Consider the following 13,693-nt stretch of genomic DNA (forward strand, 5'->3'; position numbering starts at 1 on the left):
CAAAGAGGCAATGTGTCTGGCCCAGATTATGGGTCTCTGAGCCAATTGGGATAATTCCACACCCTACTTTTCCAGTCTCCCTTAAAGCTAGGAGAGACCATGTGACCTAGTTCTAGTCACATGATCTGCAGTCCACTCTAGGGACTTCTAGGAAATATTCAGGGCATAAACTTGGGGGTCCTTGCTTCCTTCCTTTTCCTTCCTGCCTTGAATGTAGATGGGATGTCTGGAGCTGCCACAGCCATTTATTTGGACTCTCCTTTAGGTGACTCCTCAGGCAAACAAACCAACAAACAGAAACTTCTTATTTGTTCACACCACTATAGTCAGATTTTCTGCTCTTTGGAAAAGAAAGGCTTCCTAATTTGATAATGAACATTTGTAAAGAATACCTGCTGCAGGATCCCAGGAATTGTTGGCCTTGGGAGGGGAGAGGGTTCTACAGAGAGCTCTGATGTTCTGCATAGCAATTTGGATTATAGCACAATATTCAAGAAAAGAGCTGCAAAGCAAAAAAGGTTAATAAAAGGCATAGTTATTGGAAAGGGAGCAACACACATTTTATCATTTATAGGTATTATGATTATGTATGTAAAAAATCCAAAAGAATCTACACAAAAACTATTAATAAGTGAATTTAGTAACATCACTGGATACAAGGAAAAAAAGAAAAGAAAAACCCTGTTAATCAGCCACAATGTATATCGACAAAATAAAATTAAAAAACAAACAAACAAACAAACAAACAAACAAAAAACCCTGTAAAACATTATTGAAAAAAATTAAAGAAGGTCTGAAAAAGAGGGGGAAATTCCATTTCAAAGACCTACCGTTATAAAGGTGACAACTTTCACTGAATTTAGTCATTGTTTTAATTCAATCTCAATTTTAAAAATCCCAGCAGGTATTTTGGTGGAGATTGACAAGCCTGGCAAAGAGCTAAGAATAGCCAAAGCAATCCTGAAAAAGAACAAGGCTGGAAGAATGGCACTATTGGATATGAAGATATAACATAAAGCTATAGTAGTTAAGACAGTGTAGTACTTGTCTAAGGATGGACAGTCCAATGGAATGTGATAGAGAGGCCAAAAACAGACCTTTGTATATACAGTCCACTTGATTTATTTTCAAGTGACATTATCTGATTATGGGCCAATTGGATATCCACAAAAGTTAACTTCAGATGGATTATAGATCTAAATGTGAGAGCTAAGGGGCAGGCCATTTACTCAGTTGGTTAGAGTGTGGTGCTGATAACACCAAGGTCCACGGTACAATCCCTGTACCAGCCGTCCACCAAAAAAAAAAAAAAAAAAACCCACAAAAAGAAACAAAAAAATTAAATGAGAGGTAAAATCATGATAGTCTTATAAGAAAACATAAGAGAATATCTTCATGACCTTGGAGAAAGCAAAGATTTTAAAAATAGATCACAAAATGTACTAACTCTAAGGGAAAAAATTAATATTATACTACATTAACAAAAAAACCTGAGACAGAAAGTAGATTAGGGTTGGCCGGAGGGGACTGGAGGGAAAGGGAAATTGACTGCTAATGGGAATGGAATTTCTTTTTGGAGTGATGAAAATATTCTAAAATTGTGGTGATGATTGCACACTATGATCACACTAAAGCCGTTGAGTTGTACAATTTACATGGGTGATTTATATAGTATGTGAATTATATCTCAATAAAGCTGTCAAAAAAAAACACTCTTCAGTTCATTAAAAACCAACATTAGGGGGCTGACTGGTTAGCTCATAACACCAAGGTCAAGGGTTCAGATCGCCATACCAGCCAGCTGCCAAAAATTAATTAATTAATTAAAAAAATAATAATAACCACCATTAACAGAGTGAAAAGGCCATCCACAAAGTAGAAGAAGATGGTCGCAACACATATATCCAATGAAGGATTTGTACCCAGAGTATTTAAAGCATTTCTACAAATCCATTTAAAAAAAGCACAAAACTCAACAGAAAAATGAGGAAAAGTCTTGAACAAAAACTTTACCAAAGAAGATATGAAATTGAGCAATAACCTCAAAAGAAGATGCTCAACCTCATTAGTCTTTGGGGGAACAAAGTTAAAAAGTCCAATATAATGCTACTTTCCACTTTACTTGCATGGCTTAAATTAAAAAAAAAAAAAAAAAAAAACCAGACAGCTAAGAGTTGGCAAAGACATGGAGCAATTGGAATCCTTACATACTGTTGGTGGAAAATTGGCAGTATTTCCTAAAGTTGAACATATTGAAAATAAACCTGGTGGAGCTAATTCCTTGAGATTGATCCTGAGTGACTAATTGGGTCTAATTTTGAGTGGAGTCAAGTAGTCATTTGCTGACTAGAGGTTACACACATACCTTGTCTGAAGTTTTTCATGAGTTGCCTTCCTCCTGCCTGTGCCTCCAGTAACTGCTGTGAGGGAGTTTTACTCTGTCACCTGTACTTAATCAACAGACTGAAACCTGGCAAGTGTTAACTGGCCAGGACACAGCAAGGCAGAATCCCCTCTTTTGCATAATGGACCAAACCAATCAGAACCGAACGAGCTTGGACCCTTCTTCTGTATAGATAAACCAAAATGGGAACCTGGGGGGACCTTTTGGTATATAAGACAATCACTCTCTTTGTTCTGGGAAAGAGTAATTGAAGGCCGTGTCTTCCAGGTTTGCAAACTGTTTTCCAAATGAAGTCTCTATCCCCAAATTCCTTTTCAGTGAAACTCTGTTAATAATACATATAACATATAACCCAGCAATTCTGCTCCTGGGTATATGCCCAATGGAAATGCACATGTATATTCACAAAAAGGCAAATAACAGTACTATTTGAAACAGTGCCCAGCAGGAAATAACCCAAATGTCCATCAAAAGTAGAGTGGAGAAAGTGTGGGATAGTCATACAATGGAATACTGTACAGCAATAAGAAAGTACATTACCGCTACTTGCAACTACATGGGTGAATCTCACAAACATTATGAGGGGTGAAAGAAGCTAGACACAGAAGGCTACACATTATATGATTAGATTTTACATAGAGTTCAAAAAAGGGCAAAGTGATCTGTGGTATTAGAAGTCATGAGAGAATCACTGTGCAGTATATGCATGTATTGAAAAAACACACTGTCCCCCACAAAAATATATATAAATAAAAATTGAAAAAGAAGAAGACATGACAGTGTTACCCTGGATGGGGGCTAGGAACTGCAACTGAGCAGGAGGGGACTTCTGGGGTTTGATAATGCTGTTTCTTGGTATGAGCCCGGGTACCAGGTTATGTTCACTTTGTGAAGATTCTTTGAGCTCTACACTTATGACTTGTGCATATTTTTGTATGTTTGTTATCATTCCACTAGATATTTATAATGAAAATTTATAAAGAGTGTGGGCTCTGGAATCAGACTCCTTGGGTTCAAATCCTGAGATGGCCTCTTATTGTCTGTCTCGGTTTCTTCATATGTAAATTGGGAAGGAAAATAGTCCCTACTTCATAGAACTGTTGCAAGGAGCAAATGAGTTAATACATGTAAAACCCTTAAAACTGTCAAATACTAAGCACTCTATCAAGTTTGGCTATTATTCCTCTTACCTGACTGCAGCGCTATGCTAATATCGGAATCCTGCCAACATTGCCAGTTGTCGGGATCTTTTATCTGCCCACAATCCTGCACCAACTGGGCCAATTGTCGAGCTAGGGCTGAGTCTGGCGCTCACAGACCCCTCAAGCCCATTGTCCAGACTCGGTCACAAACCCTTCACACACAGGTCTATGAGCTAGGTAACCAGCCAAAAGGTCCTCGGAGTCATAGGTCCGAGAGCATGGCTGTGCAGGCGGCTGCCCAAGGCACTAGATGCCAGCCAGGGTGGCGGCGCTGAGCAGGTGCACTAACTCCACCCGCACACAACTTATTTAAAAGGATGTGCTGCACCACCCCCAACTGGACCGAGGCGGGGGGTGGGGTGGGGGGGGCTTATTAAACTATTCTATTTTCCCAACACTGACCAATCTGCAACCCAATCTTGGTAAGAAACAAAGTTTATACCTGATACTTAGGGCAAAACTGGGAAGAGATTAGTGTCTGGGTTTTGTAGCCAACATGATAAAAAAACAAAAACTAAAATAACTAACAAAAAAACAAGATGGTCTCCCAAATGATCTGCTTGTAAGTTTGCTAGCTAAATAGCTTCCAGACCAAGATGGGTTCAAGCCAACAAAAGAGCTTCAAGTGTACCTCGGAGTCCAGTTATTAACCAGCTTTTTAGCTAGCTCTGAACTTGAGAGAAGAGATTTCCTTGTTAGCATGCAAGTTAAAAAAAAAAAAGGAACTTCAAATTCTTGGCTCACTAATTTTTTAGCTAGCTAAAAACCTGAAATCGAAGAATGCTCTCAGCTTCTTGCTTACTGTTGTCCTGGCTGAGACATTCCTAGTTGTGAGTTGTTAAAGGGCAGACTTAGGATTCATGATGATTCTGGGTCTTTGCTGACTCATAGGCTGGGAAGACCTCCCCATGCCTTCCTGGTGGCTATTTGCCTTCAAGCATTGTCTCTAATTATGGAATGAAACCTTTTGTCCTCTCATGAAAGGGTTTTCAGGCTTCAGAGATCAGGTGGGGGAGACAGACAATGTTGGATACTTGGAGTCACCTTGGCGGAGCACACAGAACCACAGTATGCCCTGGGGTGGAGGGATAAAATAAGAACTAGTGACAATCCTGCTGTTTAGAACAAAAATCTGCCAGCTGGTCCAAAATGTCACCTGTTCCTTTTTTTTTTTTTTAAGATAGGAAATGAAATGTCCACACCTGTAGTTGTTTCTGCATGAATCCTTTGGAACAGAGGGCTTGTCTTTCCAAATCCCTGAGGCAAATTAAAACAGCATAAAGCTCTGATGAAAAACCAAAGACAAGCAGTTCAGAACAACTCACCCTCCCTGGTGTTGAACCCTTCAAAGCTGAGTATATTCATTAATTTCTTTCTTTGGGGCCCTCCAGCCACCTCAAAGTTAGTCCCTCTCGTGGCCGCAAAGCAGGAACTTGGAGAAACGGATGTGAGTACCGAGCTGTGCTGTTTCTCCTCAACTCAGCAGGAGCAGATCATCACACTCCATAGTCAGAGGAAGAATATTTCTTTCTTTTTTTAAAGGCCAAAGTAAGCAGAGATGTATGAAGCTTGGCTACACAGAGCAAGAAGCAAAATATAAAGTGGTTAAAAGCTAGGGCTGAGTTCAAACCCCAGCTCTGCCACTTTCTAGCTCTGTGACCTTTAGACTTCTCCCATGAACTTGAATCCCCTCACCTATTCAGAGGGGCTAAGAGCACCCACTTCATAGGGTGTGGTGAGAACTAAATGAGGTAATGCATGGAAAGTACTTAGCGTGGAGGCTGGCCCATGGCAGGCTCTCGATAAATGACAGCTTTTATTTTTATTATTTGTGCTAGGCAGTGCCACTCTGGCTTAAATTACAGCCTGTCCTCTTTGATATCCCTTTTCTGCTTTGAATCTTCCAGATGAATTTTGTGGTTGAAATGTTCGTCTGTCTCCGGAGGTCTGGTGTTTTACTTAATCAGGCCACAGACCTCGTCCCTTGGAGACATTTCTCCGGGATAATTGCTAAGAAATTGAGTTAGGGGCTGCTACAGTTTTCTTAAGGTTGTCCAATTGTGCTTCTCTCATTTCGGGGCTGGGACGGCCTGGCTTTTGTCTCTATCTTCAAAAAGCTGTAAGCATGGGTGTGAGGTGAGCTCAGGCCTCAGCAGCTGCTCATGCTGTTTGGAGAGTTGCCAGTGGCACACCCACGTCTGTCTGCTTTTGTCTGCTTTTGTCTGCCTGCAGCTAGGAGAGACTGGGGATCTCTCCTAGACTGTATCCTTCCTGGACTGCTGGCCCGGCCCAGTTCATGCTGGCCAATTCCAGATTCCGACCCCAGTCTTATGTACATTTTGCATTATTTATGAAGTCTCCCCCTGCCCTTCCTCATCAATAATGATAATACTAGTGATACAGGAGGTGCTCAGTTTACCTGGGTTCCAGTTTCAGGACATGTCTCTGGGTTCCAAGCCACTCCCTGAGGTCTCCCCTGGAGAAAAGTTACTGTTGCCAGTTAGACCTATTTTTAGCACCAACATGGGGAAAATGAGACCACAGGGGGCTGGCTTATGCAATCCAGTGACTGGGCATGCTCAATAGAGAGTACAGAACATTCTGGTGCATACAACTGGGAACCACCCCCTTAATTGAATATTCATGAGATAGAGAAACTATAAAAGTGCATTCCAACTGAAGGTAGGGTTGTTGCTCACTTTCCTGGGGCCGACCTGTACTTTCCTGGCTGAGGTGTGTATATTTTACTTTGTATCTAACTTACTTTCAGGGAGCAGCTGCTCATTCTCTTGCTTTTGTGTTAGATTTGATGTCTGTGCTGAACTTAGTTTTGTGTTAAACTTGGAGTAGGCCTTGCTCAGTCTCTGGAGCATGCTGCATTCTCTGTGGAACCTGTATTATCTATTAAACTTATTCTCACTTTCTCTTGTGACTCTGCTCTTGAATTCTTTCCTGTGGCACAGTCAAGAACCTGGTAAGAGAACTGGGTAGGTTGAGGCCAACTGTCAGGCCCCCTGGGCCCTACCTCTGACATCACTAGTAATAATATCAGTATATACTCTCACAAGAATCTTAGCTATGGGGTCAGATAAGGATAGTTTTAAATCCTGGTGTGGCCATTTATCAGCTATATGAATTGGACTACATGACTTTGACCTAAAATAGTGGTTCTCAAACTTTGCTGTACAGTAGCATTATTAGAGTGAGCAGGACTGAAGCCCTGTTGGGACCCAAAATCTCAGGAGCTCTAAAAGATTTTAAAAGGACACTATTTTTTTTTTTTTTTTTTTGGTGCCCTGTAACAGAATCACCTGGGGAGATTTTAAAAGTTCAATGCCCAAGCCATACCCCTACTAATTACATCAGAATCTCTGGGGGTAGGACTCTGGCATCAGCATCTGTAGCTGACACCAATGTGCAACTACCTGAGGACCAGTGAACTAACTCTTAAAGCTAGCCCCATGGCTCAGTGTGCTCCTCAGACCAGCTGCATTGACATCACCTAGGAGCTTGTTAGAAATTCTGACCTCAGGCCCCACCACAGATTACCGAATCAGAATGTCCCAGTGATTCTCCTGCACATTAATGTGCATGGGAGAAGCATTGGTCTAAGAATCGCTCTCCTTATCAGTAAAGTAGGATAATAATAGTGCCCAAACTTACCTGCTCATAAGGTGAACTCAAACATGATACCAGGGGCACTCAGCTCCTGGCTGAGGCTCTCCAAAATTTGTTACCAGGTACAGGTCCAGCTATGTGCCCCCTTTCAAAAACAAACCACTAGGTCAACTAACCATTGGGTTAATCCATCCCTCTGGTAAACCTGAAGGAACATGGCCAGGCTAAAGCCATTTCAAAGACTCAGATTTACTGAGGGGGGTTTTGAAAGGAAAAGCCCTGGCCTGAGCATGAAAATGAAACACACCAGGAGACAAGGACTCAACCAAAGTGTATTAGGCAGACAAAATGAACAAGCCGGCTGCCCTCTGGAGAGTGGGAGCAGCAGCAGGGAGAGTCGGGGTGGGCCTTTTATATCCAGTTAGGCTGAGCTGGACTGTTCCTATTGGCTAAGAAGGAAGGGGAGGGAAGTGAGCGGGGTTTAAGCTGAGTTGGGACTTTTCTATAGGTGGAGAAATTCGAGCACACGGGAAGGGGATGTGGTGGTGAGGAAGAAGGGGGATGAGTTTTTTTGTGATTCTTGGAAAACGTGCTGTTCTAGGGACCTGAAAGTCTCTGCAGCCATTTTGGGTGTTCCTCCCGTCCACCCACCGCCATCTTAGACATTGGCTAAAACATAATTGCCTAACAGGTTTTACAGAGGGGGCTGAGGGAAATGAATGGGGGAAATGACGAGGAGGGAGGGGGACATGCGGGGGGCCAGGTGCAAAGTCTCACCAAGACTCATTTCTGCTCCCGTCCTTGTGTTGTTAGAGTCTTGCTGGAGGGGGTTTCCCAGGGTCTGGATAGTAAGAGCACATCTGCAAGTTTACAGCTGCAGGTTGGCTGGGGAAAACAACTTTACATTCATGTACGTATGTCATCTTGCCCCATAAGCAAGGTTCACAATATCAAATAACCATTGGTGATAGAGTTTGGATATGTTGTCCCCACCAAAACTCATGTGGAAATCTGATCACCAAGAGGCAGTGTTGGGAGCTGTTTGAGTCATGGGGGCGGATCCCTCATGAATGGATTAATGCTCTCCCTGGGGGAGGGGGACCTGAGTGCGTTCTCACTCTATTAGTTCGTGCTCTCTCTCTCCCCCCCACCCCTCCCCATCCCTCTTGCCAGGAGATCTGCTCATGCCCACCAGCTGCTTGCTACTTTCCGCCATGAGTAGAAGCAGCCTGAAACCCACACCAGCTGCAGCTGTCCCAGAATCATAAGCCAAATAAACCTCTACTCTTTATAAATTACCCAGTCTCAGATATTCTGTTACAGCAACACAAAATGGACTAATAAACATGGGAAAAGAGGGAACTCTGTAGGGAAAGTGAAGATAAATGGTGAGGGTCCCTCGGGGGGGTTTGGAGTCTTGCCGAGCATTTTATGTAAATATGTACATGCACCCAGATGTTCCTTGGTTATTGTCTAATGTAATCGTGCATGGCATGTGCACCCAGATGGTGTTTGGTTGTCTGACTCGCACCCAGGTGTCCTGGGTTATTGGACTTGAGTATAAAGGACAAATGGCTCTGATCCACAGTGCCCACCTCCATGGCCTGGGGGGGTGGGCACAGGGAGGCCCCTACTGCTGCTGGAGGCTGTTGCTGCCAAAGCCCCCAGGATGTTCTGGGAGGCTGCCACCACCACTGCTGCTGGAGACTATTGCTGTAAGCTGCTGCTGCTGAGGAAGCTGAGGACTGAGCTTGTGTTCTCTGCTAACGGCTCCCAGGATCTTTCCCCATTACCTAGCTTGTGGACCTGTGTGTAAGGGGTCTGGGTGACCCAGTCTGTACAACGGGTTTGAAGGGTGTGTGGGCCCTAACCCTAACAATACAATTGGCTACGTCAGCAGGATTCCAACAATTGTCATAACTTTAGTGGAGCCAAACTCAGAGAAATGCATGCCAAGCAAAAAACTGTGTCATTTAAAAATCTTTTAGAGCCCGTGCACTTTTAGGTCCCAACACAGCTTCAGTCCTGCTCACTCCAACAAACTTACCTGCTCAGTAAGAGTCACCTGGAATGCCTGATGAAACAATGGATTCTTTAGGCCTCAGCCCAGTCCTGCTGAATTGAGATGTCCAGGGTGAGTATTTGGAATCTGTATTTATACTATGTTCCCCCAGGTGATTCTTATAAACAGGCAAATTTGGGAAACTGAGTTATAATCCTCAAATGATTATTGTTCAGATTAAATGGGAAAATAGAGCTCTTATTTTTGTTATCGTCATATTGAGGGTTTACTATTGTGTGATACAATGCTAGCTGCTTTGTGTACACTCTGAGATAAATATTGTCTCCATTTTACAGAGAAACTGAGTTTCAGAGGAGGAAAGTGACATGCTCAAGGTTGCACAGCTGGGGCATGACTGGGCCAGGCTGATTTCAAAGCATGTGCTCTTAAAAATTCCTGCTATCATGGAAGTTTGGTTCATGCTTTTCTTTGCCTTCAGAAGAAATTCCACCGTTAAGCCAGCTATTAAAATCCCAAATTAAGGGCTGGCTGGTTAGCTTATTTGGTTAGAGTGTGGTTTTGATAACACCAAGGTCCAGAGTTTGATCCCTGTTACTGGCCAGCCGCCAAAAATTTTAAAAAATCCCAGATTCATATACCAATTCACCTACCCACCCACTTGGCATATATTCATTAAATGTTTATTGAGCACCTGCGATGGGCCAGACACTGCTAGGCAGTGAGGATGCAGCAGCGAACAAGACAATCACGGGTCTTCAGAGCTTACAGTGCAGTGAGGGAGACAGACAATGCATGAGGCATCTTGCCAGTGGTTAATTAAGTACACTCGTCTCCCCTCATCCTCGGGGGACATGTATCAAGACCCCAGCAGATGCCTGAAATCAAGGATGGTACTGAACCCTATTATAATATATTTTTCTTACACATATGTACATATGACATAGGTTAATTCACAAATTAGGCACAGGAAGAGATGAACGATAACTAATAATGAAATGGAACAATTGTAACAATATGCTAGCATCACTCCTCTTGTGCTTTGGGGCCATTATCAAGTAAAATAAGGGTGAACTTGAACGTAAGCACTGTGATCCCCCAATAGTCAATCTGATAACCCAGACTGGTGCTAAGTAACTACAATTGGGAAGGTAGACAGTGTGAATAAGCTGGATGAGAGTTCACCACTGGGGGACGCAGTGGAACAGCTTGAGGTTTCATCACACCACTCAGAACAGGGCACAACCTAAAACTTATGGATTGGAGGAGGAGCCTGAGACGTTGGGGAGTGGCTTGAAACTCAGAGGGGTGTCCTGAAACCCAAACCCATGGAAACTGAGCACCTCCTATCTCACATGCATGCATCCACCCATCCATCACTTTCTGGGGAGAAGGGAGCTGTTCTGTTCATTATCCAGTGCAGAGCTCAAATGTTACTTCTTCCACCATTCACCAGGCGGGGTTAGTTGACCCCTGATCTGTGCTCCCACAGTATCTAGTATCTTATTTATGCTTTATTATAGGCAAGGCTATGTGGATATATAGGCACCTTGGGCAGCATTTTATCTAGGATAGACCAGATAATACTACAGTAGTAACAAATTAGCCCTGAAATCTCAGTGGCTGAACACAACAAAAATTTATTTTTTTTAATCACTATGTTAGGTAAAATTCACATATCATAAAATTCACTCATTGAAATTGCACAATTCAATGGCTTTTAGTATATTCACAGAGTTGTGCAACCATCACCACTATCTAATTTTAGAATATTTTCATCTTCCAAAAAAGAAACCCTGTACCCATTAGCAGTCATCCCCTATTATTTCTCCCATCCCAGCCCTAGGCAATCTCTAATCTTTTCTGTCTCTGCCTTTGCTTATTCTGGATATTTCTTGTAAATTGAATCATATAATATATGGTCCTTTGAGTCTGGCTTCTTTTCTTATCATAATGTTTTCAAGGTTTATCCATGGTATAGTAAGTACCAGTAGTTCTTTCCTTTTTATGATGAATAATATTCCATTGTATGTATATACCACATTTTGTTTGTTCACTTATCAGTTGATGGACAACATTTGTGTTACTTTTAGGCAATTATATAAATGTTATTTCTTGAGTGGTTAAAGTCCACTGAGGCCCCCATCTGACACTCTGAGGCAGCAGTCCTCCATGTACTGACACGCGGGGACCTAGGCTGCTCCAGTTTTGTGGGTTCACCATCTCAACACAAGACTCCACATTCCCCATGGCAGGGAATAGAGAACTCACATTTGCTCTTGACTTCCTACTCCTGGAAGTGAAATAAGTCACCTCTGCTTACATCCTGTTGGCCAGAACTAGCCACAAAGTCTTGTAATTTGCAAGAGGGCTGGGTAGTGTACTCTTCCTATGTGGAAAGAGGAAAAGGAGAACCAGATATTAAAAAGCACAAGTAATTATCCCAGGCAGCCTAATAATTTGGCATCCCTTCAAATCATTATTCTTCAAATATTTGTTAAAATGGTATTTGGAGAAGAGGATGAATGTTGTTGGGTGTTAAGAATGAAAACAAACAGGACTCTTGGCGGTATTTAGTCTCTCTGTTGTCCAAGCAAAACAGCTCTGGATTCAAATTTATATCTCCATTCAGCAACACAAAAGGCCTGCAGCTATTGGAGCCCTCCTCCCTAAAAGAAGACTTAGGGTCCCATAAATCTTGGACCATGCTTCTAGGGTGCCTTGTCTTCTACCCGAGTGGTTCCTCAAAGAATTCTTCCCAACTACACACAGCGCTCTCTTCAGAAGAAATTCTAAGGACGGTGTAGTAGAGGCAGCTTGCTGCCCACCCAACATCCATTCTCCTTTTCTTCTTTCTGAAGGTGGTATAGTAAAAAGAGCTAGCAGCTTACCCAGTAGCCATTCCCCTTCTTTTACCTTAATAACAGTACTCTGATTTTAGTTGGGTGTAACAATGTGCCCACATGAAAAACTATATTTCTCAACTATATTTCCAGTAAAGCTCTTAAATAGCACCAGCTATGCAGATCGCCTCTTGTAAAATTGCTCCTTCCTACTACCTGGAATGTAGACGTGATGGCTAGAAATGCAGCATCAATCTTGTCACCATGAGGTGACTTTGGGGATAGAAGCCATGATATAAGCAAGACTGCTTGATGATGAGGCTACCACACCTGCCCTGAACTATCCACTTCTAGACTTCTTTTATGTAAGAGGAAAATAAAATAAAATAAAATAAAATAAAAATGTGTTTAAGCCATTGTAGTTGGGTCTCTGATATAACTGGTGTTACAGTCAGTCCTTAGCTCCAGGGTCATGGCAGAGGTGAAAAGATAGAGAAGAAGTGAAGAGAAAGGATGGACAAGGATGAAACAAGGAAGTGCATTGCAGGAACATGAAGGAGGGGTTGGGTTTTTAAGTGGAGGGGAAGCAACTGGAGGGGAGAAGGTAGTTAGAGATGATGGATGAAGGCAGGTTGGTGGTTAGGAGTGCTGATTTAGAATTAGCAGTGTTGAGTTTAACTCCTGGCTGTACCCATTACTAGCTTTATGACCTTGGGCATGTATCAGGTGTTTCAATACCATAATTAACAGTAATAATAATGCAGAGTTATGTAAAACGTCTGATATGTCAGGCCCTGTCCTAAGGGCTTTACATATATTAACTTAAGCCTCACAGTTATTATCCCCATTTTCTAAATAAACAAATTGTGACATAGATTTTAAGTAACCTAGGTCACAGCTAATGTGTCAGAGCCATGATTTCAACCATTCATGCTCAAAACTACATGCTGTTATATACTTGGCAAACTGATTAGGTTTTCTAAGTCTATTTGTAAATTCACTTGCTTTGAGTCCACAGTGACACTGTACATTGCTCTGTTGACAGAGGGCAGAGTTGTGACCTTCTGCTCTGGCTTATTGTTTGCCTGAGTTCACAATAATGCAAGGTTATAGGTTGGAATCTTACAAGTTGTTGAGTTTCTGTACTATGATAGTAATTACTATTATTGTGATTAATTGAGCATATACTAAGCATTGGATACCATATAAGAAGCTTTCACTTATGCTTGTTTGCAAATTACTAAGTTAGTTTTGTGAGGTAAGTCACAGTATTTTCATTTCACAGATGAAGAGTTTGAGGCCCAGAGAGTTGAAGCAACTTGTTGAAATTATCATGGATTGTAAGCGGTACAATCAGAAATCATTCTCCAGTGTAAGTGAAGAAAAAGCTGAAGCTCTTTCCACTGAGTGACACTTTCCTGGGGACAGCAAGAGGGAAAAGCTGGGCAGAGAGTGTGAGGAGGGTGGACAGAAGAGACTGGAGGGACACAGAGAGGTATGGACAGTTAGTATAGGCTTAATGAACTTAACTCAATGTTGTTTGAAACATGGGAATTGGGTCTTTTGTATTTGTGTTTAATTAACCTTTGCTAACCTCTCTATCCAC

This window comes from Cynocephalus volans, chromosome 11 (assembly GCF_027409185.1).
Source record: "Cynocephalus volans isolate mCynVol1 chromosome 11, mCynVol1.pri, whole genome shotgun sequence".
NCBI classification, from domain to species: domain Eukaryota; kingdom Metazoa; phylum Chordata; class Mammalia; order Dermoptera; family Cynocephalidae; genus Cynocephalus; species Cynocephalus volans.